Source organism: Microcaecilia unicolor, chromosome 7 (genome assembly GCF_901765095.1).
Source record: "Microcaecilia unicolor chromosome 7, aMicUni1.1, whole genome shotgun sequence".
Taxonomy (NCBI): Eukaryota; Metazoa; Chordata; class Amphibia; order Gymnophiona; family Siphonopidae; genus Microcaecilia; species Microcaecilia unicolor.
Genome location: NC_044037.1, coordinates 102,160,380 through 102,186,610, shown reverse-complemented (window position 1 = coordinate 102,186,610; position 26,231 = coordinate 102,160,380). Strand labels below are relative to the sequence as shown.

At 46.7% G+C, this 26,231-nt stretch overlaps 1 pseudogene; it reads right to left on the bottom strand.

The window, feature by feature from the left end:
• Positions 1-25,532, bottom strand: part of LOC115474194 — a 36,449-nt pseudogene extending 10,917 nt beyond the window's left edge.
• Positions 25,533-26,231: the final 699 nt, after the last annotated feature.

Genomic DNA, 26,231 nt, shown 5'->3' with positions numbered 1-26,231 from the left:
CCATTTTAATAATGGCTTATGGACTTTTCTTTTAGGAAGCTATCCAAACCTTTTTTTAAACCCCGCTAAGCTAACTGCTTTACTACATTTTCTGGCAACAATTCCAGAGTTTAATTACACGATGAGTGAAGAAATATTTTCTCTGATTTGTTTTAAAATTTCCTACTTAGTAGCTTCAATGCATGCTCCCTGGTCCTAGTATTTTTTGGGAGGGGGGGGGGGAGGAAAAAAAAAAAAGTAAAAAGGTGATTCACATCTACCTGTTTCATATTTTATATACCTCTATCATATCTCCCCTCAGCCATCTTTTCTCCAAGCTGAAGAGCCCTAGCTGCTTCAGCCTTTCCTCAGAGGGAAGTCATCCCATCTTTTTCTCTGTACCTTTTCTAATTCCACTATATCTTTTTTTTGAGATGCAGTGACCAGAATTGCACACAGTATTCAAGGTGTGGTTGCACCATAGAGCAATACAAAGGCATTATAACATCATTTTGTTTTCCAAGTCTAATGAAATGTTGCCAAGCCCGGTCTGTTACGACACAGCCAACCTTCAGTTTTTATGGAGGGGTTGAAGGGGGCGTAAAGTCAAACTGGGTGGGCACAAAATTTTGCCCCCCCCCCCCCCCCCCCAATTCAACCTTTACCTGAGCTGGCGGGGCTTCCCAAGCCCTTCCAGCTGAAAGATGTCATTTGGCAGCTAGAAACTCCAACGCTGATAGTGGTGGCACTTTCTATGGGCCAAAGCCATGTCGCTGCTCCCCCTCCCTGTAAAGGCTTAGTTTTTGCTTATGTACAGGAGGAGGGGGCGGAGCAGGGGGACCAGTGCTGTCAGCATTGGGGAGTTTTCTGTATGCTGGAGGAGGACCTCTTCTGCTAGTGTGGCTTGGAGATCCCCACCAGTGAAAGCAACAGTGCATAATTTGGGATGGAAGAGGAGCCTGAGCCCAAAGTGTGTGTGTGTGTGGGGGGGGGGGGGGGGGGGGGGGGAGATGCTCCCTTGCCTCTCACCTCCTCTCCCTACCCCCCCCCCCCATGGCTATGTTACTAGTGTCTCTGTACCAGATGAGAATGAAGCTGGTTCTTACTTCCTGGGCTCGGCATGTCAAAGCCTACACTTATTGAGTATCAGACTGTTGGTGTATGAGAGTGGGTGTGACTGGGCCTTCAGTTCATGAAGCAGGAAAGGAGATTACCTTGTTAGAGTTCGGGATGTAGATTGTTGGCATGTCAAAGCCACATTTGTTGAGTCCAGGTCTCTTGCAGAGCTCCTGCACAATTTGCATCAGCACCCTCTGAGAAGGAAGGTGGAAGGACAGTCAGCCAGAGGACTCACATCACCCATATCCCCAACACAAGCCCTCATGCTCCCCCCCTCCTAGGGTCCTCCCAATCATGGAGCTGAGATCCCCAGATCCACTTCCAGCACAGAGTCACCCCAACATCACTGCAAACAGCAACTCACTCCTGAAACCCTCCAATATTCAGCTTCAAGGATTCCTACCCAAACAGCCCACCTTCTTCCCCCTCTCCAGCTGTGTCCCACATCTTCTCTGCCGTCTTTCTCCCCTTGTTTCTGCGAGCCAATGACTACTACCTTCTTCTCTTTCTCCACCAGTGCCCCTTCCCCCTCCATACACCACCACCATTAGCCATTTTATTATTGTTTGACAACCCTCTCTCCTCTAACATGCATGTGTCATTCTTGGTGATCAGTGCCCCAGTACCTGTCTGTCACTCTCAGTTTCCTGCCTCATCAGCTTTGCTCAGTAAAAACGCAGTTTGTCCCCATGCCCCTCGTTCAGCCTTTCCACAATGTTCAGGGTTCGCTTGCAAAGAGCTTGTCCCATCGGATCGAAGAAGACAAAGATCAAGTCACAGTGCTCTCCTGAGAGAAAGAGAGAGAGAAGAATGAGACCACACAGTTCTAGGAGGACAGAGGAAGAATTGGGGATTTTTTTTTTCTTTATTTGGCAACAATGTTCTATTGTATCGACAAGTCCTGGCACCTAGACATTGCACCCTGGTGCCTGGGATTTCATTGCCCCTTCCTTCCTTTTTTTTCACATTATTTTGCAGATCTGCCTCACAAATTATGTCTAGCAAGCAGACCAGAGGGAAGCAGCAACGTGAAGCAATAACAGCATAGTGGGTTGCAGATGAAACAAGGCGGAGCCAAAAAGTCACACAAAGCAGATTTCATTGGAGGACCTGACACAGCCCGTGTTCTGCAAATGCCTGCGTCAGGGGTCATAAAGGGGTAAGAACTGTGCAAAGCTTCCTATATCAGTCCATCAGTCACAGTGCCAAAGTAGCCAGTAAACAGATCAGTGCTTCTTCCAGGCATCTGCCGAAACACGGGCCGTGTCGGGTACTCCAATAAAATCTGCTTCCTCTAACTTTTTGGCTCCACCTTGTTTCATCTGTGGCCCACTACACTGCTACTGATTCACAAACTATGCATCGAGATTCAGCTCTCTATAAACCTGAGCCACGCGGTGCAGGAAGTTGGGGAAGTTTCACAGTTTAGGTCCTGTGAGATTTGAAACCATGAGACTTCCCAAACTTCCTGCACAGCACAGTTCAAATTTATAGACAACTGAATTTCAGTGCAGAGCCAGAACAGCAAGGCAAGGGCTATTGGTGGTTGACTACAAAGCACAGTTGTCTGGGCTGGAAGTAACTTATGAGACTGGAAGAGCGGGTGATTGGGTGAAGCCTGGCAGATGTACATGAGAGCAAGCAAGAGAGTGACTGATGGGGAATCAGGCTATGGTGTATGTGAAACAAATAAAATTGCCTCTTTGCTTCAACTATCGAGGCAGTGCTATCACATAGCTGGATAGCCTGTTTTGGGAAGAAAGATACAGCTTGCTTCTGCCAATGATTTGCAGAGGCACCTTAAGGGGCTGATTTACTAAAAAGTTTCCTTGCCCAGGGATACAGAATAGGAAAAGAGCCTTAGTACATCAGTTTCTAAAAGAGCTACTGCTGATCTGGGAAGGATTCTCACTCCTCCTCCCCTAAAAAGATCACTGTTGACAATGTTGGAGAGGTGGAGAAGGGAAAAAAAACAAAAAAAAGAGAGAGAGAGATCTTAGCTGCTGGCTCTTAAGTTCTATGTGCCAGCAACTCTCCCTCTCTCTTCCCCTCCCTCCTTCTGCCCCCCCCCCCCCCGGCCCAAATCCAGCAGGTGTTCCTCTCTTCCCTCATTCCTGTTCTGTCTCCCCTTTGCAGGGCCAGCATCTCTCCCCTCTTCCTTCTTTCCCCACAGATCCTGGCGCATCTCTCCTTCCTTGTCCTCCTTCCTCTTAAGTCCAGCACTTATTTCCCTTTCTGCAACTTTCTCTTGCTCACCCCCCTGATTGGATCTCTTCCCTGACCTCCCTGTCGAGCCCTTGCCCCCACCCCCAAGATGCAGCACCTGTCTCCCTCCTTGCCCCCCCCCACAATGCAGCAAGTGTCTCCCTCCTTCCTGACCTCCCTGTCCAGCCCTTGTCCCCCCACGATGCAGCACCTGTCTCCCTCCTTGCCCCCCCCACAATGCAGCACCCGTCTTCTTCCTTGCCCCCCCCACAATGCAGCAACAGCCTTCCTCATTATCCCCCACAATGCAGCACCCGTCTTCTTCCCTTGCCCCCCCACACAATGCAGCACCCGTCTCCCTCCTTGCCCCCCCACATCCCGTCTTCTTCCTTGCCCCCCCCCACAATGCAGCACCCGTCTCCCTCCTTGCCCCCCCACAATGCAGCAACCGTCTCCCTCCTTGCCCCCCCCACAATGCAGCAACCGTCTCCTTCCCTGCCCCCCCCCACAATGCAGCAACCGTCTCCCTCCTTGCCCCCAAACAATGCAGCAACCGTCTCCTTCCTTGCCCCCCCACAATGCAGTAACAGTCTCCTTCCCTGCCCCCCCCCACAATGCAGCAACAGTCTCCCTCCTTGTACCCCCAGCACGATATAGCACCTGTTTCCCTCCTTTGTCCTCCCTCCCTTGTTGCATTCTCTTCTCTCCTTTCTGCAGTTAATCTTTCTGTGCATTGCCGGAATTATCAGCAATAGCAGACAGCTTCAACCACGTCCTGCTCCTTATCCTTGAGGGAGGAAAACGGCTGAAAGAAGGTTCCCGAGATTGGTTGAACCAGCCTGCTATTGCTGGCAATGCAGAGAAAGATTAACCGCGAAAAGGAAACAAAAGAAGGAAAAAAGGCATTGGACTCCGGGGGGGGGGGGGGGGGGGGGGGGGGGGGAGGCTTGGTGGGAGAACAAAGAGGGAGATAGGTGCTGCTCTCGAGGGGGGCTGTGAGGGAGAGATGCCACACCCACAGGAGGGCCCCTTAAGCGTGTGAGCTGGAGAAGGAGCTGAGACAAGTTTCCATAAAGCTGGGGTTCATCGGCATCCTTCCCTCAAGTCACTCACTGAGTGGTACGATCCCATATGCCTCCTTAATACTCCTTGGCGTAAAAAAGAATCCCTTGGTATCCCATTCTCCAGTACTCATTAACCAAGCTGGGAGAAGAGAATGGCTTCCCTTAGGCCTCACATCAGGAGTCACTCACCAAGCCAGAGCAGAGCTTTGTCCACATCAAAGGGGTACTTCATGTCTCCATCCACTAGGCCTGGAGTGTCCACAAAAGTCACAAGGCTGAATTTCTTCTGCTTTGAGGTCGAGATCTCTGTGGTCAGGTACTCAGATACACCTACAGTACAAAGGAGAGTGGGGAACAAACATCCCACAATTCACACAGAGTGACTATTGCTTATAGCACTGGATTTTCTGTTATCCGGTGCAAAACCTCGGGGCATAGACATAGAAACTGAAGTCTTCTTATAGCACAGGAGCAAAAGATCCCCAGAGACTATTAGAGGATTTTCAGTTGAGGTGAGTACCATAAGGAATAAGAGGGTTTGGATTCTGGGAAAGGGCTAGCATTCCAACCAAGGGTTGAAGCCTCATTTCTTAAATGTGGCTCCCCCTCTCCAGAGTGCACCAACATTCCCTACTTCTGAGGCCTCACTGACCTCCGCTGCCCCACCAGCTCACTGTGCAACTGCTGCCACTACTCTTATGCTCTGTGAGTTAGTGCAGAAGCACGGGCACCTCTATTTCTCTTATATCTACCCATCCCATAAGCCCCTTCTTCAGGTACTCCCCCATTTTGTTAAAGTCAGCATGTTGGATATCAAGTACTCTGGTTTTGTGTGTCTGCACTATGCCATGAAAATGGTAAGTACAGCTCAAGACTAAGTATGTATGCATACGTTGGACAGACTTTATGGACCATGTAAGTCTGTCTTCATCTACTATGTAGCCCTATGTTAAGAACGGAATAGCCATACTGGGTTATACCAATGGTCCATCTAGCCCAGTATCCTGTTTCCAACAGTGGCTAATCCAGTCACAAGTACCTGGCAGAAACCCAATTAGAAGAACCATTCCATGCCACCAATCCTAGAGCAAGTAGTGGCTTCCCCCATGTTCATTTCAATAACAGACTATGGACTTTTCCTCCAGGAACCTGCCCAAACCTTTTTTTAAACCCAGATACGCTAACCTCTGTTACCACATCCTCTGGCAATGAGTTCTAGAGCTTAACTATTCTTTGAGTGAAAAAATATTTCGTCCTATTTGTTTTAAAAGTATTTCATTGTAATTTGAGTGGCCCTGTTTTTTGGGTTTTCTTTTTTCAAAAAGTAGAAAGAGTGAAAAATCGATTCACTTTTACCCGTTCTACACCATTCAGGATTTTGTAGATCTCAATCATATCCCCCCCCCCCACCTCAGCTGTCTCTTTTCCAAGCTGAAGAGCCCTAACCTCTTTAGCTTTTCCTGGCCCCTTTACCATTTCAGTCTCTCTTCTTTGAACCTTTTCTAATTCTGATATCTTTTTTTGAGATAAGGTGACCAGAACTGAACGCAAGACTCAAGGTGAGGTTGCATTGGGGGGAAAATCTAAGATGGTGCAGCAGTGACAAGCCAGTGTTTCTCTGCTCCTTTTGTGCTATTATTTCCTGGCAAGTTACTTTGCTGCTGTTACCTTTACATAACAAAAAGGAAGGGAAAGATCACTGTGGCTGCCCGACAGTCATTGAACCCCGTTTTGAGGCAAGCAGAGATCACAGGCTTCTTTTCAACCTCTCAGGGCATTCCAGATGGCCCGAGCATGAGGGAGAGCTTGGGCCTCGAGAGTGAGGCCTCACTCATCCCAGTGGGAGTGGTTTCTCCCCAAACGCTGTGAGACTCAGTTCTGGGGTTTCCCCTGTCAATGGAAGGAGTGTCAAGTAACATAGTAGACGACGGCAGATAAGACCTATACGGTCCATCCAGTCTGCCCAACAAGATAAACTTACATGTGCTACTTTATATGTATACCTGACCTTGATTTAGCCTTGCCATTTTCGGGGCATAGACTGTAGAAGTCTTCCCAGTACTTACCCCGCCTCCCAACCACCGGTGCTGCCACCCAACCTCCGCTAAGCTTCTGAGGATCCATTCCTTCTGAACAGGATTCCTTTATGTGAATCCCATGCATTTATGAATTCCGTTACCATTTTCATCTCCACCACCTCCCGCGGGAAGGCATTCCAAGTATCAACCACTCTCTCTGTGAAAAAAAATACATCCTGATATTTTTCTTGAGTCTGCCCCCCTTCAACCTCATTTCATGTCCTCTAGTTCTACCGCCTTCCCATCTCTGGAAAAGATTTGTTTGCAGATTAATACCTTTCAAATATTTGAACGTCTGTATCATATCATCCATTTCTCTTTTCTTCCAGGGTATACATGTTCAGGTCAGCAAGTCTCTCCTTATATGTCTCGTAACGCAAATCCCATACCATTTTTGTAGCTTTTCTTTGCACCGCCTCAATTCTTTTTACATCCTTAGCAAGATACAGCCTCCAAAACTGAACACAATACTCCAAGTGGGGCCTCATCAACGGAGGATCTGAGGGCACGCTGCAGTTGCTGGATCTCTCGCAGCTTGAGTCAACTGAGGAGGGCTTTGCTCAAAGATCTGTTGTTGGGGAGCCGTGAGGGAGTAAGTCTGGAGGGACTTTTCGTTCTTTGCCATTGATTCTTCCCTTAGAAAAACCAGCAGAGATGGCACTGGAGGCCATATGGACTGCCTTGGAATCTCTATACAAGTTATGTGCTAGGACACCATCCTCCTTTAATCAATATTTGCAGAGAACTGGCAAATGTGAAGAGGTTTTGAAGTCACATTCTGAGAAGATATTCACTTTGGCATATCAGGTTCAGCAGTCCCAAGCCTTACAATCTAGTATGGCTCAGGATAAGCTGTTGGTTTACTCAAGCTGAAAAAGTTTGATAATTATGTTAGACATTTAATTTGCATATCTTGAATTTTCCTCAACTTTTGACAACATCCCCAAAAGATCTGTTTTACAGATTTTTATAGGAGAAAATTATTGACTCTGGTTTTCCGCCTCTACATAAGATTTACTGTCTCCCAGTTCCTACACAACTTTCAAGCTCTCAAGCTGTTAATTCAAGTTGTGGATATTTCTCCTGACAGCTTAAATATAACTAAAATTTTGGAAAGCTCTATATTATTGGTAACTTTCGTTTTCCTGTAAGATAAAGTCTTTTATTGCGCCTCTTTTTCAGACTTACGGATCTTACTTTTTTAAAGAGGGAAATTGTCTATTTTTCCTGATATATCAAAGTGGACTCAAACACGTAGGAAGACGTTCTTAGCATATATGCCTTACATAGTATCCTTGAGAGCTTGGTTCCAATTCAGATTTCCCTTTAAATGTTTAATTTTCCTGGATCAGCATACTTTTGTGTGTTTTATGAACCCTCCCAGTTACAATTTTTCATAGAGGGATTTCACAGTCAACTCCTTTGGCTTCTTAAGCTACTTAAAAGAACTGTCTTTATGTTATAGATTGACACTCTACAATTTCTTCATTAATTATTTTTCTTCATTAGGCCAACTTCCTCTGGTCTTAGTGGTTGGATTTCCTCCCTTTATTTGGTCTATTCTAGCTTGATTATATTTTCTAGATTAATGATGATATTGTGTTTGTTTTCCTATAATCATGCTTGATGTGTTTCATGATTTTCTTGATGTATGTTGCAAAATTTAAAAAAATAATAAAGAAAAGGGTGATGTCGCACCATGGAGCAATAGAGAGACATTAGAATATTCTTGGTCTTATTTTGCATCTCTTTATTAATAACGATCGTTTAGCTGTATAGACTCACAGAAGGGGCAGCAGCTGTTTAGGGAACTGGACAGTAGTGTTAGGGGAAGGGGAAGGGGCAGGGGACTGAAATCTAATGGTTAGAGCAGCGGCCTGAGAGCAAGAGAAGCCAGGGTTTTCCTACTGCTGCTCCTAGTGACATTGGGAAGGTCACTTCATTTTCCACTGTCATTGATAAACCCTTTCAGTGGGGGGGGGGGGGGGGGGGGGGGGGGGCAAAACCTATTTCCACTCGTGTTGAGCTCTGATTTGTAAAGGCAAGAAGTTAAACCTAAAATCCAAATCCTGAACCAAGTAGACATGTCTAAGGGAGGTCAGAAGCAGTGGCTGCAGCTATGGCATCTGCAGATACAGGAAAGCAGACATTCAGTAGGAACACAGAATGAGCAAGAGGGCAATACAGAAGTAGGGATAGACTGCTGGATGAGGAAAAAAATTCTTTAAAAATTAGTTTTTTTTGTTTTTTTTTTAGTATTCTTGAAATAAAAGTCTAAGTAAGTGTTTGTGGCTACACCCTGAAGTCGAGAACCAATAGACTAACCTCTGATGGGACTATCCCTCTTTCTACATATAAAGACTATAGAGGATTAAGGGAGAAATCATTGATACTGTAGGGATCCGGATGAGGGTCACAGTTAACATGGCTACTTGAGAACTAGGATATGAAACTGCACCAGGTACGAGTGGCATCTCCTGGGCAGACATTCTCCGGGGGCTCTCTACCTCCTTAAACCAGCTTCAAACACATCTGGGAACTTTTCAGTCTTCCAACAACTCCCTCTTCTGCTCCCAGTTCAGTTTAGCAAAGAATAGGGGGCGAAATCTTACCTTCAAAGTTCTGTAGGGGCTTGAAGTGAGGGTACAGGTGCAGTGTGGCATTACCCTGGCAGACAGATGCAGTGTGATTAGAAACTGGCAAAAAAAAACCTATATGTTCACTCACTACTTACAACCCTGCTTTACAAGAGCTCTCTAAATTCTGCCATCAGCTCATAGCCTCCCCATAGTCCATCTCAAGAAGTCCCTAAGATGAAGAAGTACTGCAGCACTCACCAAGTCTAACCCATCTCCAGTATACCCACTATCAGTGTATTCTTGCATGAATGCCAAGTTAGAAAGCAAGTACACATTAACCCCCACCTCTTCCATGATACATATACCAGGGATAGCATACAGTGCTCTGCTGGCTAAACTGGACCCCATCGCTCATTAATGGGCTATAAAGGCGACTTCAGAGATTCTTCCAGCCACTGTACAGACCATGCAGCAGGTGTTATAACACACTTGGTGTCTCAATTAATATACACAAAGGAATTTTCCCTTAAACTAAATTTCCTGATATGATTGTGTCTGTCTAGATAAAATTTGTTCTTACATTTTTTCTGCTTCCATTTTAATTTTTCTCGTTCTGCTTAACATTCACTGGTTACTTTCCCCAGTCCTATTTTCTCTTCTCACCCCAGTTTCACTAAAAACTAGTCTTTTCCCTTCCTTTCTTCAGCCATTCTACTTTTCTTTCATCCTCCTCTGTTTTATTCCTCACCAAGTTCTCCTCTCCCTTCAGTGTCAATCTTCTCTTCCCTGTAGCTTCTCCTCATGTCTATCCTCCAATTTCTCCTGCAGAAGCAGGACGCCCTATGCCCATCCCTTTAAGGTCCCTGCTGCCTGGCTCCCTCATACTGCTGGCACTACACAGCAGCATTAGCAGTAGGCTAGAAGCTGTTATAAGACAGCCAAGTGTGGCAGCAGTGAGAGGAGACAAACAGAGCTGAGGTCAGGGCAACATCCGTGATCAGTGGTAACATAGGCGGACAGTGTCCCCACAATTCTCCAACACAAAAGCAGGTTCAGTAGCATCTTATGAAAGATATGGTCCATGGCTGCATGCAAGACTGGATTTTATATTTAATGACTTGCATTTCCAAACCTAGGCTCAATGTGAATTACAATTCAGGCACAGTAGGCAGTTCCTAATCCCAATGGTTTACAATCTAATTTGTTATCTGGGACAATGGAGGGCAAAATGACTATTCCAAAAAACATGAGGAGCATCAGTAGACGGCATGAAATTTGAACCCTCTTTCCCACAGTTCTCAGTCGCTGCTCTTATCTTTAGGGCACTCCAAAGCTGGAGTTGTTGGGTCCCCTTACTCACTGCTCACCGTCAGAGACTCCCGCTTCCGACCACTGGTGATGAAGGTGAAGCCCTGGGTCTCTATAGCCACACCTGTCCGCTGAATGTGCTCCTCAATGTACCTGTAAGAGAGAAAGGGGGGGGGGGGGGTTACAACATACCCAGTTACAGCACGGCACAATTTCTGGCTGCTGGCTTACCACTGCCAACTGGACAGTATGCATATGTGTACTGGGTACCACAGTCCTGACTAAAAATAACTTCCAACTGTATCTTGATATGTTGTTTGTATATATTACACTCTATGAGTGCCAGGGAGTGGCTCTCTTAGGCACAATACAAGTGTTTATATATTATAAACAGGTACAATGGGGGCAATGGAGGGTTAAGTGACATGTCCAGAGTCACAAAGAGCTGTATTGGGAATCGAACCCAGTTCCCCTGGCTCTCAGGTCACTGCACTAACCATTAGGCTACTTCTCCACTCCAAAATCAAGAGACTGTAGGTCCAAAGTTCTTGTGTTCTTACTCTGGCTTAGAAGTGAAGTTCATTCTTGTCATGGTATATGAAAACCATATATACAAAAGAAACCGTTATATGCCAATATATTATCTTCTTTTTTTTTTTTTAATTTTAAGATTGCAGTGACTCATATATCAGTGAAAAAAATATAAAAAAAAAAACCAAATGTATAGTGAAAGCATATGACTAATGTTTATAAAGAGTGCTCAGTAAAACATGCTGCTACGGCTGGACTCTTCAAATGCAGACATGGTATATGAAAAACCAGGGGTTTTTTTTTTTGAGGGGGTACTGAGTACCGGCACCTTTTCCATTATCTGCTAAAATTGACCCATGAACCCCAAGTTTTAATGAAAGATCTCAGGCTCTACACAACAATTCTGATTTGTCACAGATTCTGTGACTGGTTGCAGGGGGCTATTGTGGGGTGGGCCTATCAGTGATCACCTCCCCCTGAAGGGTGGCCTATCATTTGAGTACCGGCACCATTTTTGCTAGTAAAAACACACTGTTCAAAACTAACCCAGTTGGAGACACTGCACAGGAGTCACTGCATCAGTAAAGCAAAGGAGGGGAGGAGAAGCAGGAAGTGATGTTACTTCCATCTGTTCTCACAGCCTATTGGCTGTCAGGTGAGTACCGATAACCAGTGACATAGCTACCGGAGCTATCTTTTTGTTTCGAAAATGGCCATTTGCTAGATGTTGTTCTGCACAGTGCGTCAATCTTTTTGGACCATTTTCGGGGGGGGGGGGGGGGGGGGGGGAGTCCAAGTGAAAAATGCACAAAATCAAGGCATTGGGATGTAGGAGGAGCCAGCATTCTTCTTAATAGACTGGCCACACAAACATCTCAGCAGAGCAACCTAGGGGGGGCACTGCAGTGGACGTCATATAAAAGGTCCCAGGTACATTACCCCTTTATAATGTATAGTGAACCCTACAAAATCCACCAGAACACCTACTGTACTCAACTGTACACCACTACAATAACCCTTATAGCTGCAGGTGTCATCTATATGAGGGTACAAACTCTCCACAAGTGTAACAGTTAAAGTGCAATATGAGCCTGGGTCCCCTTCCCTACAGTGCACTGCACTGACAACTAGGCTACTCCAGGGATCTGCTTGCTGCTCTAACAGGATAACATCTGAAGCTGATATGTACTGTTTCTTTTACAGCTTTGGGGGGGTGAGAGGGGGGTCAGTGACCACTGGGGGAGTAAGGGGAGGAAGGATCATGCCTTAATCCCTCCCAGTGGTCATTAAGGGCACCTTTTACTGACTTAGTCGTGATAACAACAGGTCTAGACCAAAACATCTAAATTGTAGCCCTGGATGTTTTTGTTTTGTTTCATTAAGGCAGAAAAATGTCCAAGTTTTCGGAATACCCAAATCCCACCCCTAAAACACTCTGGACACACCCCCTTGGGATATGGATACACTGCATAGAAAAACATCTTAAAAATTTGTTTCAAAAATCAGCGGATTTGGACGTTTTGGCAAATAAAACATCCAAATGCCACTTTGTGCTGCTTTTAAGACGTTCTTCTGTTTTGAAAATGAGCCCCTAAAGAACATAGGAGAGAGCAGAGAACCCCGTGGGACTCTACAATGTGATTTCCAGCTTGAAGACAAGGCACTGTTCATTTTAGCCTTAGAGGAGGTAATTCTCTATCCATCGCTTACAGTTAGATGCTGGGATGATGCACACTAAACACGAATTCTACAATGGCAGGTGCACATGCAATTGTCATTATACAATATTAGCTCAAGTCCACAATGGCTGGTTTAACTATGCACGCCTAACTATAGGCAATTAGGCATGTACCTGTTAGTATCCTATAATGTGTGCAATCCCATGCTATGTATTTGCACTCACAATTTGCAGAATCCTAATACCCATGCAACTGATAACTAGTGCCTAACGCCAATTATAGCCTATAATAGACAATTACAGCAGTAAAAATATTCAAAAACAATACAAAGTATGGCATGGTATACTATTTACAATGTCAACACAATACATAATAGAACATCATAGGTGACAGCGAAGGGTAAAGCAAAGAGGTAACATATAGAAGGGTAAGAAAGTAGGAAGAGTTAGAAAGTAAGGTGACTGATTTAAAGAAAGTTGCACTTGAGGTCAGAGAAATGGTTAAATGTTATCTCTACTAGAGTAGGATTGGATAAACATGTCCTGCTGCAGTATATGCAGCCTGAGTACTCCTGGTGTGTGTGAGTGAGACTAACGAGTTAGTTACTTCTTCCAGTAAAGGCCTGATTGAAGAGCCAAGTTTTCACCTGCTTTCTGAAGTAGAGATAGTCTTGTGTTAGCGTGCAGCAAGGTAGCTATGCTAATTAATTAGTGAAGAACACACCCATTCTCTGTCCCTAGATCACCCCTGTGCAATAAAATATATTTTCTTTTTTAGCAGATGGGTAGTGCACACACATGTAAAAATTACCGTGGGATGCCTAAGCATGTCCCATGGTAAGCTTTTTTTTTTTTAGCACGTGTCAGTGCTAACCATAGCTTAGTAAAAAGACCCGAAAATGAGGATGATTGCCTCTGAAGTAGGAGAGATCTGAGCTAGACTGGCTGAAGTAAAAGCTTCCCAAAAAGTATTTTTAAAGGGAATTTCCAGATTCCTTTGTTTACAGGAATACAAAGCAAACACTGAAATCAGAGAAGAGAAAAAGACTTCTAAACTTAAAAGTTATTCAATTAAAGTAAGTACATAAGTACATAAGCACTGCCATGCTGGGAAAAGACCAAAGGTCCATCAAGCCCAGCACTGTCTCCAACAGCAGCCAATCCAGGCCCCAAGAACCTGGCAAAAACCCAGAATTTAATTAAAAACCTATTAGACTAATTTAACACATTTTCCTGACTAGATTGTGGGAGCTAAATCCCTCTTCCTCAGTTCATGATATAATATATACAGTAAGTGAATCAATAAAGCATGGCAATGATAGTCTAATCACAACAGCTGAAGAGAAATAGGTGTGGTGAGGGGGTGGGGGGGCAGGAGGTAGAGGAGAGAATTAAAAAATGTAGTTAGTCCCTTAAGCCTTCCATTGACTTACACTGTGAGCCCACTAGGGACAGAAAAACTACCTGTGTATAATAAATGTAAACTGTTTTGCTTATACCACAGAAAGGCAGTATATAAAATCCATGTCCCTTTAAATAGGTATCACTTTATGTTCTTTTGGTTTTATTTAGTAACCTTTATTTTTATATTTTCAAGTGGACTAACACATCAACCACCCTACTTTATGCAAAATTAATATATAGGGACAGATGACCTGACTAGAAATTGATTTCCAGAGATGATACAGCGCACAGTCACAGTGTTCAATATATTTGTGAGTGACATTGCCGAAGGGTTACAAGGTAAAGTTTGCCTTTTTGCGGATGACACCAAGATTTGCAACAGAGTGGACACCCCGGAGGAAGTGGAAAACATGAAAAAAGATCTGAAGAAGCTGGAAAAATGGTCTAACGTTTGGCAATTAAAATTCAATGCGAAGAAATGCAAAGTGATGCACTTAGGGAGTAGAAATCCAAGGGAGGCGTATGTGTTAGGTGGGGAGAGCCTGATAGTCACGGACGGGGAGAGGGATCTTGGGGTGATAGTATCTGAGGACCTAAAGGCTATGAAACAGTGCGACAAGGCGGTGGCCGTAGCGAGAAGGTTGCTAGGCTGTATAGAGAGAGGTGTGACCAGCAGAAAAAAGGAGGTTTTAATGCCCCTGTATAAGACGTTGGTGAGGCCCCACCTGGAGTATTGTGTTCAGTTTTGGAGGCCGTACCTTGCGAAGGATGTTAAAAAAATGGAAGCGGTACAAAGAAAAGCTACGAGGATGGTATGGGAGTTGCGTTCCAAGACGTATGAAGAGAGACTTGCTGACCTGAACATGTATACTCTGGAGGAAAGGAGGAACAGGGGTGATATGATACAGACGTTCAAATATTTGAAAGGTATTAATCCGCAAACAAATCTTTTCCGGAGAGGGGAAGGCGGTAGAACGAGAGGACATGAAATGAGATTGAAGGGGGGCAGACTCAGGAAAGATGTCAGGAAGTATTTCTTCACGGAGAGGGTGGTGAACGCTTGGAATGCCCTCCCGCGGGAGGTGGTGGAGATGAAAACGGTAATGGAATTCAAGCATGCGTGGGACAGGCATAAAGGAATCCTGTGCAGAAGGAATGGATCCACAGAAGCTTAGCTGAAATTGGGTGGCGGGGGGAAGAGGGGTTGGTGGTTGAGAGGCTAGGATGGGGGAGGGCAGACTTATACGGGGTCTGTGCCGGAGCCGGTGATGGGAGGCGGGACTGGTGGTTGGGAGGCGGGAAATACTGCTGCACAGACTTATATGGTCTGTGCCCTGAAAAAGACAGGTACAAATCAAGGTAAGGTATACACATGAGTTTATCGTGGGCAGACTAGATGGACCGTGCAGGTCTTTTTCTGCCGTCATCTACTATGTTACTATGTTAACATACAGCTCTAAACCTGGTGTAAGAAGCCTTTAGTTATAAGGGCAAGCTAGGGCAACAAGTGGAATAACGAGAGGCTAATGATAGACTACATCTTTCTGTGACAGGAAAAAGGATTCCAAGCAAAATGTTACTGGGTATTTAAACTACAGGCAGTGGGAAGGACAACACATGGAATGGTATGAATTTAGCTGACAATTCATAAATAATATGAGTTGTATTATGGACTTGTAAGAACCAGGCCAATTTAAGATTTTGTTATATGTAATTGTTTGTATAATAGTGTGCACTCCGCTTAGTATTTGAGATAATGTAGAATATAAATATTTGTAAATAAATAAATGGAACAGAATGTGCTTGGGATGTCATCCCCTCCACGCAACAAAAGCATCTGGTAGAGAAAATAGGAAAAGAAATCATCTTAACTCCATTATCAGTAACAAAGTGGAAGATCAGGAAGTGGAAGAGACCAGGAATGAGGCTATTTTTTTGTTTGTTTCATTTGTACCCCCTATGCAGAAAACAAGTCATTGAAAAATTGCTGGAAAGCTTTAGTGCAAAGGCTCACATTCTACACAATAATATTCCAGATCTGCAAGCCCTAATGGCGGAAGGGGACTTAGGCATTGCTGCTATTAAAGATACATGGTTCAAAGATCATACTGGGCTATTGTCTGTTTAGGAGAGAAAGTGACGAGAGAAAAGGAATATCCTTTATGCCAACCTAAGCACCAGTGATCATCAGATGGTATGGTTTTAAGCTAACAGAGATCAGACACGCCAAACTCAAAAAGTCCTGAATTTCCAGAATGCTGACACTGACAAAAATAGGAAAGTACCTGAAAAATAAGCTGTTACAGTGGGAAGTGGAAGATCCGTGTAAAACTAAAAGAAGCAGATAGCAAATCTTTATGTCAGCAAAGTAAATAGCAGCAAGAAAAAGAAATCAATATGGATCGTTGAAGAAATGGATGAAAAAATAAAAGGGGGGAAAAAAAGGTAGTATTCCCAGAGCAAATAGGGTGTAAAAAAAGGGAACACAGAAAAGAATATCAGGTACAGCTGAAAGAGAAAGAAAGAAATCAGGATGGTAAAAGCACAGTCAAAAGAAAACAAAAATGGCTAACGCTGTAAAGCCAAGCAATGACATTTTTCAGGTACGTCAGGGAGAGGAGGAAGGCCAGAGGTGGAATTGTAAGACTGGAATGTGCCAAGGACCAACATATAGAGGGTGATGAGGAAAAATACAGAACTGCTCAACAAATACTTCTGCCTGGTGTTTATGAAAGATGATCTTAGAGAAGGTTTGCAGACAGCTGGCAAATATCTACTTTGTTCCTGTATGAATACCTCACCGTTCACAAAGAATGTTTCTGGACAACACCACTGGGCCAAATGAGATATATCTCATCCTGGCAGGTCCGCTAAGGATGTGTTTAATAGATCCTTAGAGGTGAGAAAGGTTCCATAGAACTGGAAAGAGCCAATGTAGCACCACAGCAGGTTTTCACTTTGAAAACTGATTTGCAGTGAAAGGTCAAGGAGTAAAAAGAAAAGGGAGTAGTGTAAAGAGAAGAAAAGATCTCACAGGTTGAAATTCTGGGGTTTATTCAAGCTGAGGGTAAGGCATGTGGGGAGGGTAGGGGAATGGAGCAGGAAATTCATACACAATTTTGTGGTATAGAGAGTAGCTGGTGACAAACATTGACTCTCAGGTACTGGTACATTTTTCCAGCAGGTAGGCAAGCCCAAGAAATTAGGCAGAAGGAAACAAAGATCACACTTAATGACACCAACCAGGATAGGCACTACCACCTATATACTTGTTTTGATTATTGAATTTCTGGTTCTATTATATATATGTTATATAATCATATAACTCAGTATAACACAGGATTGGTTATAATGCAGTCAAGGATTGAACCCCATTTTTTAAATTACATATTACTCTATAGACTTCCTCCGAGAAAACCTGCACTGGCTCCCAATCAAAGAAGGTAAAATTATGTATAATCATACCTGATAATTTTCTTTCCATTAATCATAGCTGATCAATCCATAGACTGGTGGGTTGTGTCCATCTACCAGCAGGTGGAGATAGAGAGCAAACTTTTGCCTCCCTATATGTGGTCATGTGCTGCCGGAAACTCCTCAGTATGTCGATATCAAAGCTCCATCCGCAGGACTCAGCACTTAGAGAATTACACCCACGAAGGGACACTCTGCCCAGCTCACCACCGCCGAAACGGGGGAGGGGAATTAACCCAGCTCATCCCCACACAAGTGGGGGAGGGGAATCCGTCCAGCTCATCCCCGCGGAGCGGGGGAGGGACACCACACCCGCCGATGCGGGGGGATCTGGCTTATCCTGCAACCGCAACCGCGGGAGGAGCTGACTGACCCTAACACCGCCGAAGCGGGAGGGGTACAAAGCTGCCCTACAGCCGCACGAAGCGGGAGGGAGTGCCGGCAGAATTTATGTCTCAATCCAGCCCCGTAAAACGGAGGGGAGAGGAATGCAGCAGCTCACTGTAACACAAACTCGTCTCAACTCTTGAAGAATCCAAGTGAAAGAAGAACTTGAACACGAAGTCCTCCTGAAGTAACTGAAGGCTAAACTTGAACCTAAAATTCAACCAGAATATAAACAGTACAGATATCTGGGAGGGGCTATGGATTGATCAGCTATGATTAATGGAAAGAAAATTATCAGGTATGATTATACATAATTTTACCTTCCATATCATCAAGCTGATCAATCCATAGACTGGTGGGATGTACCGAAGCAGTACTCACCCAGGGCGGGACATAGAAATCCCTGACCTCAACACTGAAGCTCCAAACCGGGCCTCCGCCCGTGCAGCCACAGTCAAACGGTAATGCTTGGAGAATGTATGAGCCGAAGCCCCCGTTGCCGCCTTGCATATCTCTTCCAAGGAGACGGATCCGGCCTCTGCCATCGAGGCCGCCTGAGCTCTCGTGGAGTGAGCCTTCAGCTGGATAGGCGGCACCTTCCCCGCGGCCACATAAGCCGCTGCAATGGCTTCCTTGACCCATCTTGCCACTGTAGGCTTAGCAGCCTGCAGACCCTTACGAGGACCTGCAAACAGGACAAACAGATGATCCGATTTCCGGAAATCATTGGTCACTTCCAAGTATCTGATGATGACTTGTCTCACATCCAGATATTCAAGAGCGGAGTACTCCTCTGGGTAGTCCTCCCTACGAAAGGAAGGGAGACAGAGCTGCTGATTCACATGGAAGCGAGAAACAATCTTGGGCAGGAAGGAAGGCACTGTGCGAATAGTCACTCCTGCCTCAGTGAACTGCAGAAAAGGCTCTCGACATGAGAGCGCCTGGAGCTCGGAAACTCTTCTGGCTGAAGTGATAGCCACCAAAAAGACTGCTTTCAACGTCAGGTCTTTCAGAGATGCCCTCGACAAGGGTTCAAAAGGCGGCTTCTGCAATGCTCTTAGCACCAGGTTGAGATTCCACGCAGGCACCACTGAGTGCAGAGGAGGGCGCAGGTGATTAACTCCCTTGAGAAAGCGCACCACATCTGGCTGCGAAGCCAGGGAAGCACCCTTCAGGCGGCCCCTGAAGCAAGCCAGAGCCGCTACCTGGACTTTAAGGGAACTGAGCGACAGGCCTTTCTCCAGACCTTCTTGCAGGAACGCCAACACTGAAGAAATTGGAGCAGTGAAGGGAGAAAGTGAGCCTGCTTCACACCATGCTGCAAAGATACGCCAAACCCTGGCGTAAGCAGTAGAAGTAGAGCGCTTCCTCGCTCTCAGCATAGTGGCGATGACCTTGTCTGAGAAGCCCTTCTTCCTCAGACGCTGCCGCTCAATAGCCAGGCCGTAAGACCAAAGGGAGAGGGATCCTCCATCACCACGGGACCCTGATGTAACAGGCCCTGCTCCACTGACAGCCGCAGAGGATCGTCGACTGAGAGCCTGATCAAGTCCGCATACCAGGGACGTCTGGGCCAATCCGGACCCACCAGGATTACCCTGCCGGGATGCTTTGCCACCCGGTCTAGCACCCTGCCCAACATGGGCCAGGGCGGGAACACATAGAGGAGCTCTTGTGTCGGCCACTGTTGGAGAAGAGCATCTACTCCCAGGGATCGAGGGTCCCGTCCTCTGCTGAAAAAGCGCGGCACTTGGCAATTGGCCGATGACGCCATCAGATCTAGGCTCGGCTGGCCCCAGCGCTTCGTGATGTCCAAGAACGCCTGAGCAGATAGTTGCCACTCTCCGGGCTCTAAGGTATGGCGACTGAGAAAGTCCGCCTTGACATTCATGACTCCGGCAATGTGGGCCGCTGAAAGCTGCTCCAGGTTCGCTTCCGCCCACTGGCAAAGACTCATAGCCTCCTTGGCTAGAGGGGCGCTCTTGGTACCTCCCTGGCGGTTGATATAGGCCACAGCCGTGGCATTGTCCGACAGGACCCGTACAGGCTACAACACCAGTACCGGGATGAACTCCAATAACACCAACCGAATGGCTCTGAGTTCCAGGAGGTTGATAGACCACTTGCCTCTGCAGGAGACTAGAGCCCCTGCGCTGTCCTTCCCAAGCAGTGGGCTCCCCAGCCCATCAAAGAGGCGTCTGTCGTGACGACAATCCACTCCGGGGTCACCAGAGGCAATCCTGCAGACAACTTGTCTGTCTGCGTCCACCAGCTCAGCGCCTTGCGCACTGCTGGGTCCACAGGAAGGCGCACAGCATAATCCTCCGACATCGGAGTCCAGCGCAGCAGCAGAGATAGCTGTAGTGGTCTCATATGAGCCCTGGCCCAGGGCACTACTTCCATCGTGGCCGTCATAGAGCCCAACAGCTGCACGTAGTCCCAAGCCCGAATAGGAGAGGCTACTAGGAACTAGTCCACCTGAGCCTGAAGCTTGACAATCCGATTGTCTGGCAGGAACACTCTGCCCACTTGGGTGTCGAATCGAACTCCCAGATACTCCAGGGACTGAGTCGGGCGCAGCTGGCTCTTCTTCCAGTTGATGATCCATCCCAGGGAGCTCACAAGAGCAACTACCCGGTCCATAGCTTTGCCGCACTCTGCATAAGAGGGGGCTCGGATCAACCAGTCGTCCAGATAAGGATGGACTTGTACTCCTTCCTTTAGCAGGAAGGCCGCTATGACCCCCATTACTTTGGAAAAGGTCCGCGGAGCAGTAGCCAACCCGAAAGGGAGGGCTCTGAACTGGAAGTGTCGTCTCAGGACTGTAAAACGCAGAAAGCGTTGGAGAGGAGGCCAGATGGGAATATGCAGGTACGCTTCCTTGATGTCCAAGGAAGCCAAGAACTCTCCTGCCTTCACTGCCGCTATAACAGAGCGGAGAGTCTCCATGCGAAAGTGCCTCACTTTCCAGGCCCGATTGACCCCTTTGAGGTCGAGGATAGGCCGGACAGAACCTCCTTTCTTTGGAACCACAAAGTAAATGGAGTAACGTCCCTTGCCAATCTGATTTTTTGGCACCGGAACGACCGCACCCAGGCGGATCAGGTTGTCCAAGGTCTGCTGCACTGCCACAGCTTGACCGGAGACTTGCAGGGAGAGAGTACAAACCCGTCTCTTAAGGGTTGGCAGAACTCTAGCTTGTAGCCGTCTCTGATGACTTCCAGCACCCACGCGTCTGAAGTTATAGTGGTCCACTCGCCCAGAAACGAGGACAGCCGTCCTCCAATCTGCACTGGGTCATTGGGTACGAGACCCTGGGGGAGGACCGGAGGGAGCACCTCCGGGACGGCGGTCTCTGCGAAAGGAATGCTGCTTGGGGGAGAAATTCCTCTTGAAGGAAGAGGGGGCAGAGGAACCCGACTTGCCCGGGCGGTACCGACGGGCTTCCAGCAACCGTCCTCTGGAGGTACCGGGACGAGTACTAGCCCGAGCCCTGACCTCTGGTAATTTCTTGCCCTTAGATGTGCCGAGATCGGTCACGATTTTGTCCAGCTCGACCCCAAAGAGCAGCTTGCCTTTAAAAGGCAATCTAGCCAGGCGGGATTTAGAGGCGTGGTCAGCAGACCAATGTTTCAGCCAAAGCCACCGCCGCGCAGAGACTGTCTGAGCCATGCCTTTAGCTGAGGCTCTCAAGACATCATACAGCAAGTCTGCCAAATAGGCTAAGCCCGATTCCAGGGCCGGCCAATCAGCCCTCAAGGAAGATCCGAGGGGGAAGCCCGCTGCACCATAGTCAGGCACGCCCTGGCCACATAGGAGCCGCAAACTGAGGCCTGCAAACTTAAAGCAGCTGCCTCAAAGGACGACCTTAAGGCCGCCTCCAATCTTCTGTCTTGGGCGTCCTTTAGGGCCGTGCCACCTTCCACCGGCAACGCCGTTTTCTTAGTCACCGCAGTGATTAAAGAATCCACGGTAGGCCACAGATAGGCCTCACGTTCACTCACAGCCAAAGGATAGAGGCGGGACATAGCCCTAGCCACTTTAAGGCTCGTTTCCGGGACATCCCATTGAGCCGCAATTAAGGTGTGCATGGCAACATGCACGTGGAAGGATCTAGGCGGGCGCTTCGTCCCCAGCATAATGGCAGAGCCAACAGGGGCTGAGGGAAAGACGTCCTCCGGAGAGGAAATCTTCAAAGTGTCCATGGCCTGTAACAACAGGTTGGGCAAATCCTCTGGGCTAAAAAGCCGCGCTGCAGAGGGGTCATCCGCTCTATCCGAGCGGGGATCTATCTCCTCCAAGGAATCCGCAAAGGACCGTTGGGAGACCTCAGACACGCTGCCCTCATCTACATCGGAGGAGACAAAGTCCTCCAAGGCCTGGAAATCAACCCGAGGGCGTTTACCTCTGGGAACCTCAACCTCTTTATCAGAAGAGGGAGCAGGGGCAGCGTTTTGCATGAGGAAAGCCTGATGCAGCAGCAAAACAAACTCGGGGGAGAAACCCCCCAGACTGTGCACTTCCGCAGCCTGGGCAACAGCCCTAGACGCACTCTCAACCGGCGCTCGCAATAGCGGGGGAGAGACATGCTGCGCATCCAAAATGGCGTCCGGCGCGAAACTCCGCGAAGGAGCCGCGCGGGAAGAACGGCGCTTAACTTTAGCCGCTTTGTGCCGTCGCCCAAATTAAGGGCGTTCATGGCATTAATGTCTCCAACCTCAAGGGCGGCCCACGAAGAAGCCGTCCGAGCCGCGTGGCCGGCCAAGATGGCGGAGGCGAGGAGCGGGGGATGGGCGTTTATGGCGGGAAAAAACCGCCACGCCGGAGGAACGACCGGGACATTCATCGGTCACTAAACTGTCACCCATCAAGGGCGAATCAGGTTGTAAAACCCCCGCATCCCCTCTAGAAGCGCTCCAGCGATCCGGGGAGCGACCCTTTGCGCCCTCGCCCTCCGACGCCATATGCCACGAGGAGAAGAATCGGGGAACCCCCTGCCCGCCATAAAAAGGTAAAATTACCTGCTTGCCGCTCCGAGCTGTAACGAACTGGTGTCCCAGTGAGTAGCTGCAATGAACGTTTAAAGAAACGTCGAATTAAACGCCTTTAAAGACGTTTAAAATTTTTTTTTTTTTTTTTTTTTAAACGGAGCCAGCGGGAGGGGGGAGAAAAGGAGGGACCTGGCACCACCAGGTTTGCACTTGCTCAAAAGAGCCCTCAACCCCAGGCCTCAACAAAACCTAAGGATTAGGCTTGGAGGCCTAGCCAGAGCTGCTGCTGTGTGTGACCACCACCTGCTGAGATAGAGAACATACTGAGGAGTTTCCGGCAGCACATGACCACATATAGGGAGGCAAAAGTTTGCTCTCTATCTCCACCTGCTGGTAGATGGACACAACCCACCAGTCTATGGATTGATCAGCTTGATGATATGGAACGGATCTTCTTCAAAATCTGCACTTTGGTCCATAAAATCATCTACAGCGTAGTTCCAGGATACATGACAGATCTCACAGATCTATCAACTAGAAATAGATCAAAATCAGCGCGATCATACCTAAACCTACAATACCCCAACTGTTAAGGGTTAAATTACAACACATGCATCTAGCTTCTCCTACTTGAGCGCACAACTATAGAACGGACTCTCGCATGCTGTGAGAACAATACATGGCCACCTAAAGTTCAGGAAATCATTAAAAACTCACCTCTTCAAAAAAGCCTATCCCTCAGATCCAACTTAACCCCCCACAGCCAGCAACACAACATAATCAAGGATCGCACTGGACAACTTACAACCACCATTCCCCTTGACCCAATGACGCCTGATTCACACCTACCTCATCTGACCACAATTTTGTATTTGTTATCAACCGTAAAGGCAAATGCCTTTATGGTACTTGTAAGCCACATTGAGCCTGCAAACAGGTGGGAAAATGTGGGTATAAATGTAACAAATAAATAAATAAATAACAGTTTAATATCTTCAACCTCCATTACATGAGGCATACATCCCCGGATTCTATATACTGCGACTTAAGTTGTACACGCAAATCCAGTTGTACTCTGGATTTGCGCAGACAACGTAATTAGTTAACAAGCCAATCAGTGTCACTAATTGCCATTTAACAAGCAATTGACACTCACTGGTATTAATTAGAATTTATACGATCTAAACATACTCTATAACATGACGCGTGCAAATTCTAAATCGCATAGTTGAAAGGGGGCATAGCCATGGGCATTTCTCAAATCTATGCATATTTTACTTGGAATAACTTTCCACGACTAAATTTAGTCATGCAGATGGGTGCTTGGTGTATTTTATAACCTGCACAGCCGTATAGGGTTATTCTATAAAGTACATTTAAATTTAGGTGTACTTTATAGAATACTCCTAGGAATATTTTTTTGTGCGATTTTTCAGGTGCTATATATTGAATCTAGTCCACAATGTATAAGAATCACTCTGAAGAGAGCATAGGAGCTGACTCTGGGTGCTTGACCCCCAATACTGTGAAAATTCCTTGTATGTGTCTAGGGAAGTGTTATTTCCATTGGGCTTAGTACCCCCAATACTTTTGAAAAGTTGGCTCCTATGGAAAAAGGAATGCACTTAGAGAATATTAGGGGAGGGGGGGGGGAAGAGCGGAAAACAGGGAGAGAAAAATACTTGTTATGAAGGCACATAAGCATCATTAGGCTTATCTAGTCTGTCCAGTTTCCTGCCTTTTGCAATGCTGTGGTCCACACTCTACAGTGAATTATGGTACTTAACTCAATTTTTGGCAATGGGGGGGGGGCGGGGGGAGGAGAGAGAGAGAAAGTAGTTGGGGGGGGGGCAGTTAAGGAGATAAATGGCCAGAAATGGGGCAGACTTATGAAAGGAATAGGGAATGACTGAGAACCACGCACCAGTTAATAAAGCTGCTCTTGCCGGCTGAGTGATTCCCCATCAGCATAACAGTGATCTTCTTGCGAGGGACCAGGAGATTCACATTGAGAGCGGAAGCCAGAGCGATGAGACCTTAAGGGGTAAATGAGAACGAGAATTAGCATCGCCTGAATAAATCACCAATCGGCAGGACCAAGGACTGCAGAAGAGCCTTCTGAGCAAAGCAGACTCTTTCTTTCCACTGTAAAATAATGTAGTGCATACCAAAATACTGCTCACATCTATGACACCCGAATACAATAACATGATGCATAGTTAGCGTACAATGGACTCTTAACATTTATTTTTATTTATTTTTGTTACATTTGTACCCCGCGCTTTCCCACTCATAGCAGGCTCAATGCGGCTATGGGGCAATGGAGGGTTAAGTGACTTGTCCAGAGTCACAAGGAGCTGCCCTCTCACAACTTTCTGGGTCAGCAACTTACCCAGTCCCACAGCATTTCAGAACATAGGTGCAGAGGGGAGGGCAAAATGAATTGAGTTTAATACCCTAGTAATTTTTTAAAAGTTGGCTCCCTATAGTTCAGAATAATGACTGGTCTGATCTGGCCCCGCCCCTCAAACTCACCACTCTCTGGCTCAGTATACAGTCCGTGACATGCCCGCAAGATCTTTTCATTCACGGAGACAACCCCAGACACGGCATCCACATTCGCGACAGCTCTAGTTTTCAGTTTTCCAGACATGGCGACGACTCACCACCCACCGACCACTAACCACACTCTCCTGTTGTGTCCCGGATCTCTCTCAGCCCGGCCGGCTCCGGGAACCAAGCTCCACCCCCAGAAGCTGGACGCGCGGAATTTCGGGAGACGTAGTCCTAAATTATGGGGCGTTACTTTGCGATCACTGGTGATGTCGTCAAGCAAAGACTAAAACCCCCGAGGATCTCCTAAACTTGGAATGCTGACGTACGCCGCTACTCTACGTCATGTGTCGGGACTGAGGTATTATGGGAAACTTAGTTTTCTTGTTCATAGAGACTTTCCCGATTTTTTTTTTTTTTTTAACTATAAGCCTCATTATCACCTGGAACTGAAAATAAATTTGGAGGCGGTGAGCGGAAGAATTTTGACTTATTTTATTGAGATATTTATATGTGTGAGAATCTGGCTGGCAGGCAGGCAGGCTCCGTGTATGGGAACATGATGATAACATATCTGAACGTTCCCTGCTAATGGCTGTTACATTTCTTTAGTGTTACACAAAAAACCACACAGTAATTGGAGACATCCAATGGCTTTTTCATACAATTCTGAACTTGAAGTAATAGGTTTTATTATATTTCTTTCTCTACTCCGTGAGCTACCAAGTTCCCTAAGACCAGATAGGAGACTTTTAGACCAGTTCTTCTTTTTAAACGGATGTCTCAAAGCAGCGTGGTATTTGTAGTCCCTGCTTATACTCAATGAAATCAGTGCTTCAGTTCCCCTAATGCAGCAGCATTGGTGTGGGGATGGTGGATCA